Here is an 8464-nt window from a genome sequence, read left to right as displayed (position 1 = left end):
GAGCAATGTAGCTTTCTCTACCTGTGTCCCCAGATCAACAGAGAAGTATTTTAACAGCTTGAGAGCAGACGGCTCTCCAGTGTAATCAGAGCTCACAGTCAGAGTACGTTATTCTGACCAACTGTGGTGATGGTGATGATGTGGACAGTACTTAAACCTCCAGCCAGGAAGCTCGTGAGCACAGCTCAGTACCAGGGTGATTACAGCCATCTCCTGGTTACTACTAAGCCCTGCTCCAGCTTCAGTTTGGTCCTGGAGCTCCAGATCCTGTGTTTGCACAGGGGACACTGCCAAATCATCCCGTGTCCCATGTCCGACACGAGCTCCAGGCAGTCTGCAGCTATGAGAAGGATAAATTCTCAGACAGGGTTTGTAGATGCTCTGGTCTGTTCTTATCCCTTTGGCAAAGTCCACACACACTGGAGCCACAAATCCACCCCGGGCAGGGTGCCTGCCCAAGAAACTGCCTGCCGAAAAGCTGCTCACATTGTCATAAGTGTGCACAGGGTTTAGTTTATAACAGATCTGTGCATGACTGCCTGTGGAGGAAGAGGAGAGGGCCTGAGGTCACCTTTTATTCAGAAAGAAAGATGCTGAAGAAAGTCAGTTCTGTATGCGCAGCTTTCCACCACCTCTGAAAAGCATTCCTGAAAGCTGACACCACCAGTAATTTTTTGTTTTGTTCCAAGGTGCTCATACTTCAGATGGCAGCATCTTGACATTCACATCCATTATGTGAACGGATTGCGGAAATAACTCGGTGCTCACTCTCTCTGTGATATTAATCCCCAGTCACTGGCTGTGGCACAGACCCTGCCTCAGACAGAAGGCACCCCGAGCAGCCCGCCGGCTCCCCAACCCCTGCTGCGCTCGGCCGCAAGGAAGGAGGAGGAGCATTGCCAAAATCAGGCTTTTCCTGCTGCAAAATCTGAATCCAAGTTGGCACGTTAGAGCTTTCTTCCTTGCTGAGCAGCCACAGGTGCTTGGGGTGAAATATAAGGCCTTTAACATGAGCATCGTGATAATATAGTATCACATCATGGGAACCAGGCGGGCTTCATTAAGCAATGGCTGAAAATTATACAAATGAGAAAGGACCTAGCAAATTAAGATCCACAGATCTCGTTCACATGGCAAAACATCATTAGCTTTGAGGTGGGAGACTCTGTTACCTTTTACACCCTGTTGACTTTTAGTGCTGGTGTTTTTAATACACACACTGCAAGCTGGTTTGGGAAATGCAAAATGTGGTAATTGCTCCAAAGCTCAGTTCATCATTCCTTGGAACAGATGTCAGTGGGGAAGGAACCTGCTGAAGGAGAAGGGGAGGAGTGATGGAAAGGGCTGGGGAGAGGAGCAGAAAATCAGAGTAATTTTGCATTAGTGAAATGGGATACCCATCTGGACACAGAGAGAGAGCTGGCAGCACAGTTACTGCACAGAGCTCTGCCATGATGTCTGGTACTTGCTTTTACCAGTTGGCACTTGTACGATCAACAGCATTTAGGAGAAAACACATCAGATGGGGGATACATCAAAGGCTGAAAAACAAATACTTCCTTTGCTTAAACATTCCTACAGCTTAAACCTTGCCCAGCTATAAAAAGTGAAGGTGGTGCATTTCCTTTCTTCCTTTCTTTCTGTCTTTCTTTGGGGATGGGAGGCAAAAAAAAGGGAGGAAGACCTGAAGTGGAAAAACAAAACAAACAAAAAGCTGCCGTGGAGCTGCATGTGCGAATGCTGCCGAGGAGAGCAAAGACGCACTGACAAAACAAGCCAGGAATGCTGAGGCCTGAGTTCTGAAACACATACGGTTTATGTTGTTCTTACCACAAACCAAAAATATGTTCCCATTTGAAATGGTTGAATCCACAGCTGTTTTAAAATCCCTTGGTACTTCTGAGACAAATGATCCAAGTCAGGCTGTGCTAACAGGGTCAGTTTGAGAGCCAAGCGAGAGCTGTGACTGATGTAGAATCACTGCAGTTCCATCCCTTTCCACATCAATCATCGCTCAATGAAAATCCTGTGGGGCTGTCGGGCTCTCTTACAATATTGTTTACATTAGAAGATGATGTAAAGCTCCTCCAGCAAAACTGCGCTGCTGGATTATGATCCTCACTAACAGTAAAGGAGCTTAAGTTGCAGCTGCAGGACAGCACGGAGAGATGCAGGCACATACCCCCAAATTTACATCTACAAAAGCAGTCATTAATGTTTCATAAAATATGCCCATTGATTCATCTCTGCAGGCAAATTCTCTCCCTTTAAACCGATGATTATAAAGCACCTTGGGGCGAGTCTACATCCTAGACGCTCTATAAAGTAACCGCCTTGATATTGTCATAAAAGCTGAAATGGCTTTAATCCATTTCCTCACAATAGCAGTTTTAATTCACTCCGAGAGGGCTGGCTGTCAGGAAAATAATATTTTTCTCAGATTCACACCTGAGGTCAAAACCTTGCCCTCTATGCCAGAGCTAATAAATCACGATTCTTTTTTTCCTGCTCCTTTTGAACAGCGAGGACAGTCTCTTGCAGAAAGACAAAAAAAAAGGGTCTTTGCAGGAGAAGGCGAGACATCGTGGGGGAGGGATGTGGAAAAGGCCCCAGCAGCATCCCGTAATCACGTACCGGGGAGGGCAGGCTCGCAGCTGTGCCGGGCCTTGAAAAGAAAGACTCAGCACCTGTTTAATCTTGACTGAAAGGTCTCAAGTTATGGCTGTTATGCTCTAATACACCCCATTAAATATTTGCATATTAAACATAGAGAAAATAAAACCTTTTTGAAGTGACAGCGAGTGAATAGCGTTGCAGCCTCTCCCGCTCTCCACGGGTCCCTCTAATTGGTCCCTCTCGTCCCAGCACTTGGTTGCTCTGGAGCCAGGGTGGGTTTTAAGGCAGAAATTCCCCAGGCATTCCAGCGGTGCCGAGCAGCCGCCGCTCACAGACAAAGCCCTGGCAGTTGCCATAGGAGGTACGCAGGAGCCGGCAGCCTTTCCCTCAGCCCAGGAGAGGAGATTGGGCTGTGTCTCATGCTGTGTCAACAGGAGCAATCTCAGCAGGTCAAGAGCTCTCCTCAGCCTGGCTTTCCCACCATCAGCATCCCTTCCCCAAACCAAGGAGAAGCCTGAAATCCAGAAATGTTTCCTTCTACCTGCAGCCCCTGCCTGCATCCCCCAAGCCCCGGTGAAAGGTCCTCCTACCCACCACAGGTCCTGCTGTAACTAGACCCAGACAAAAATGTTTTCTGTGCTGCTCAATGAGATGCCAAGGTGCCCACAGAGCCTGCTGCCATTCACCACCACACAGCTCCCGCTTCTCTGCAGACCCTGCTCATTTAGGACTGCTCCTGTCCACCTCCCACCTTCTGAGCCAGCAAAGTGCCCTGCGCTGGTGACAGCAGATGGAATCAGGTCTTGCAGCCCTTCCCAGCTCAGCATTTGAGGGCTTGGACAACCCATGCCCTGCCCACTGTCCCACTGGGGAGGGCTGGCAGCGATGGCAGCATTTGTACTGAGGCGCCTGAGGCTGCTCCGTCCCCCGGTCAGCGCTACCAGAGATGAATGCTCTGCTTCATGGCACCGCAGCGCCCCAGGCCTGGGGACAACAGGAAATGTGGTCACATCAGCCATTTTGCCATGCACATTTGGCAGATTCAGCTTAAAGTCAGGCCTTGCATGTGGTTTTAGAGGTAGCCAATGTCTGGTTTGATACTCTGTTGACATGGTCTGTTTTTAGATGTGGTTTTGAGCACAGGCCTCACAAGTACTCCTGCCTTTACAGACTGCTTTTCACTTGGGAAGAAGCATCAGCAAGGGCTCCCTCAGCTCGAGGCCTGGGTCTGGACCAGCGTCAGAGGAGCATTTAAGCACAGGCATCTCTGCATAGGGTGTAAGCACTTGTCTGGGGCTTTCTGACTCTCCAGCCATCACATGAATTGCAACCCTGGCCATACAGGGCTCAGAAGAAGGGGTTACAAGCTTCTGGTGTCCTGGCCATGCCCAGCATCCTTGCCAGGAGGTCCCAAGATGCTCTGGATATGCAATGGCAGCAGTTCCCAGCCCTCTGACCCTTCCTCTTTCAGAGACAACCGTGGAGCAGCGAAGTCTCAGCTCTGGGCCCTCCGAGCTCCCTCCCGCCACCGCAGCATGACTACCACGCGCCTCCCTCAGCTCATCCATGGCCTCAGGGGATAAGCAGCTGCAGGAGAAGGCCTCTTTCGGTAGCTTGTTTCTTTGAGATCAATGCCGCTATGTGTTTCACTGCAAGAAGGCAACATCAGAGAAAGACGCCTCGCACTGGAAAAGGACGATGGCAAATGCCTGATGTTGCCCAGTCTCTAGGGGTGTTCCTTCCACTGCCGCACACTGGAAATGCTCCGCTGCCTGCACAAAGGAGCTTTATTCTTATGGCAGAGACTTTCATTATGCCGAAGGAACTTGTTCAATACAACAGCCCTCTTTGTGTGCCTGCTTCACCCATGAGCCATATGCAGTCCCAAGGCAAGGCTTGAATACTGCAGAGGGCATTACATGATCCCTCTGCACAGAGATACATTCAGCTCACACAAAGTTATTTTTGTCTTATTTTTTGATGACTGCTGGGGAGGGGAGACAGAGATGAAGACAATGGCGGGGAAAGTGTGCATGATCCCTGCAGACATTTTATGTCTTTTCACTTACAAATATGGAGAGAGAAAAAAAAAAAAATTACTGGGTTCCTGATGTGCCTAATTGCCCAGCAGCAGCAGAAAGTGAGTTGGCAGTGTCTGCGTCAACCTACACCGGCTGGTTCTTCACCTCACCATATGTCTGCTCAGACACTCACGACTCCCCCGAACATGCCACATGGCAGCTTGGACACTCCATAAGGGCTGTGCATGCTGTTCTAGAGGAGTAATCAAAAATAATTCCAAATGTTCAGTGTTTCTGTCCTTGCCAGAGAATAGAACTGGGCTTTTATGGTGCTTTTCTATTCCTTGCTTCATTATAAGCATTACAGATGTTGGGAATGTCATCCTGCCCTCTTAACAGTCACAGCTTTAAACAAATAGTTTACTTGCAATGACCAGCCAGGTCGGCATTTCCTATTGCTCTTTACTGACTGGATTATTTTTCAGCCTCAAAACATCTGCAGTCACATGTTAGCTTGTAAGAAATGCCCTCTCTGTCAAGCATTATTGATAAGTGACCCTAAGCCGGAATGGCCACAGGGTCTCAGAGGTCTGGAAGGTTCAGCTAGTGCTGCCGCTCAGCTACAGGGTTAGTTTCTGGAGCAGCGCAGCCTACAGACCCTTGCCTTCCAGCTGGCTCCTGCCTTCATCACACCAGCAGAAGGCAACACTGCTGGGTGTTACAACAGTTGCCCCCTCCACCAAATTGACATATTTTAGAAGGATGTTCGGCAGTACTCTGAGCTCCTGTCTCAGAGCACAGAAGTACCTCTTTACCAGGATATATGCATTTCCACAATCAACACAGCCGTCTCAGCTTCTTGGTTCTTGCTGCTGGGGGAAGGAGAATGCCTGCAAAATATTTTGTCATTAGCATATAATTATCATCAGCATATCACCATTAGATGCTTCAGTGTGATGAAGGGTATTTTGATCTGATGCAGTCCTAATGGTGGCAAGGGTTAATAAATGCCTTGGCGTAAGTATTGCATGCATCTATCTCTCTTGGCATTTAGCCTCCTAGCAGCAAAAAGTTGACAACTGCCTTTCTCTAAATCTGCTGTCCTGTTACGGGCTCAATCAGGCAAAAATCTTGATTCTTTTCTTAAGGCAATGAAACAAAAAAAACTTTACCAGCAAATACAACCATGGGTACAGACTCAGACATTTATGTTACCCATTGAAGGCTCAACATTTTTTTCTTCTCATCCAGTTTTATACCCCATGGCGGTCAGATATGTTAGCTCCTCTTTTTAATTATCTTCAGCAAGCGAATGCTCCCTAGAGGCAGGGGAAGAGCTCTACCAGCTCTAAAAGCACTGGGAAGAGCTTGAAACCAGCAGCGAGCCACTTAGCCCAGGGCATGCCCGAGGGAGGTGGGACGTGCAGAGTGTTGCTGGACTCCTTGGCCATGCTCCTCTCCTCCAGCAGCTGCATGCAGAAATGCAGATGGAAATGTTTTCCATGCAGGCACTTTGCAAACCCTTGCCCAGCAGCCAGGCAGCTCAAATCCTCAAAGAAATAGCTACCAGCTGAGGAAAAGTGAGCACCGTGGCTGTTCACAGAGCTTTGGGTCCACCACTACCGCTGCTCCTGGCGTCTTAGCCTGCCTTCCATCACTAATCCCCTTGCAGCTATCTGCTTTGTTGCAAGGGTAGCCCTGGCTGGGCTACATTTTTTTTTAATCTTTTAAGGCTGCCAAAACCCAAGCTGTCAAATACAAGTTAACAGACCGAAAACACAGATGTCCATTCTTGACTGAGTTTTCCATACAGACTGGACGTGCTCAGAACAGCTTTTAAGGTCAAAGCCCTGGTCCCTTTTACCATGCCTGCCTTTCCTGGCATTCAATCAGTTATTGCCGATGGCGTTCACTGCACCTGCCTTCTGTGAGCATCACTTTTCACATGCACTAGTTTCACACAGCACCAGCACACGACATAGGTGGTTGCAATTTATTAGGGTCAAAAGCAAGGACTTCATGCCACATATCCCTTGTGTAATATAGGGCAGTGGGGATCAGTGGTTTCTCAGCTGAAGTGTTTGAGATTGGCCTGAGGCAGGGGGATTCAAAATCTGAAGAAAGTGTGTCTAAAAACCCTTTTTCCTCACCTGGATACAGAAGTGTTCTGCTTGCTCACAGACCTGAAGAGACTTGACCTGCACATGTGTACACAAAGATACGTCATACTTGTATTATTCTTGTATTGCCTATGAAGAACACAGCATTGGAGGCCTCTAAGGTTCTCTAAGAGCCTTTATTTGCCACCCAAGCCTGGGTGCTGAGCATCTTCTTCATCAACATGCCACACACCTGCTCCAGAGGGCAATATACCTGGGCCGAGAGCATCACTCAGTTTCCATGTCACTGAAACCTCAGCTTTTCTGCTGACACTGCAAATAAAAACACGTACTCAATGAGCAGATCACATCTGTCACTATATCAATGTGGGAAAAACCTGTTAATTTTGTCCTGATGAAGATACTAGTCTGCCCTCCATCTTTCCTGCTGGCTTACCTGTTCTGTTCACTTGCCACAATTTCTCTTCTGGACCATAAAGGCTTTGAGTGCAGGGAGTGTCAGATCTGAGACAGGCTTGTGCATGGGCCACCACAGTGGGTCCTGGGCAGGTTGGCCTGCAGAAGCCTTAACACAGGATAAGCTACAATAATAAAAGTATAACCTAATTGTTGGAATCAACTAGTTTCTGCAAAGGCCACCCAAAGTGCTGACTTCAGGGCACCGCCCGGCTCTCTTGGACTCGGGCTGTCGAGCTGTAAGTGAAAGGCAGTTTTTGTGTGTCAAACTGCCAGAGTGAAATCTGATTGATTTCTGAGACACTCACCCACCAGAATTACCCCTGAGAAGCCACAGCTCATTTTCAACAGTGTCAAGGGAACTCAGAAGCTGCATAAATATTAAAGTAAGGTCACTCCTAATTAGATGATCAATAAAGTGCAGCAAAAACTAAGTGAATACAATCAGTCCCTGCAATACTATATAAAGTTATTTTATTCTCTGTAACTCCTGTCCTAACTACTTAAGGTGAGGTAGTAAGTCTGACTTAAGTATCTGGGATGCATTTCCAGACAGGTGCATTATTATTATTATTATTTCTTTTTTTTTTTTTTTTTTGCTTGTGTCTGAAGCGTAAAGAATGGGCCACTGCCAGAGGCAGGGTACCAGGCTTGACAGACCACTGGTCTGATCAAGTCTGGCATATCCTTTGTTCCTCTGTTCCAATTTAATGCCTGCTGGGAGTGAATTCCAGTCATGTGGGGATGTTTTTGCCAATGAATATTTACCAACATCCTGACTACCCTGGGAATACAGTTAAAAAAGCAACTCCCAGGAAAGTGAACACATACTAGAATAAACACTTAGAAATAAATCACAAGCATTTTTCTTTAACACTGAACTGAACAACATATTGATTCAGTTCACATGTACACTTAGGACTAAACTAACCCAAAGGCACATATTCCATGTGTCATTGTTACAAGACCTAGCTTTTTTAGGCCATTTATAAATGTGTGTATCATGCTGTAAGAATATATTGTTTTAACGACCCACTGCATCCGTACAGTTCAGTAGTCAAGTAGGCAAGTGGTAATCTGATTTGCTTAACTGCAGAGAAGCTGACTCAGTAAATACATAGGTTTGTATAGCTAACCCCAAAAATCCTAATCCTTGAATAGTATCAGAAACTCCTGCATCACATTGAGTCCATGTATATGTCAGTACATGTCACCTTTATCAGCTGCTTTCCCAGTTACAGTTTGAGGACC

This window comes from Charadrius vociferus, unplaced genomic scaffold (assembly GCF_000708025.1).
Source record: "Charadrius vociferus isolate BGI_N301 unplaced genomic scaffold, ASM70802v2 scaffold61, whole genome shotgun sequence".
NCBI lineage: Eukaryota > Metazoa > Chordata > Aves > Charadriiformes > Charadriidae > Charadrius > Charadrius vociferus.
This window is presented reverse-complemented; position numbering follows the sequence as displayed.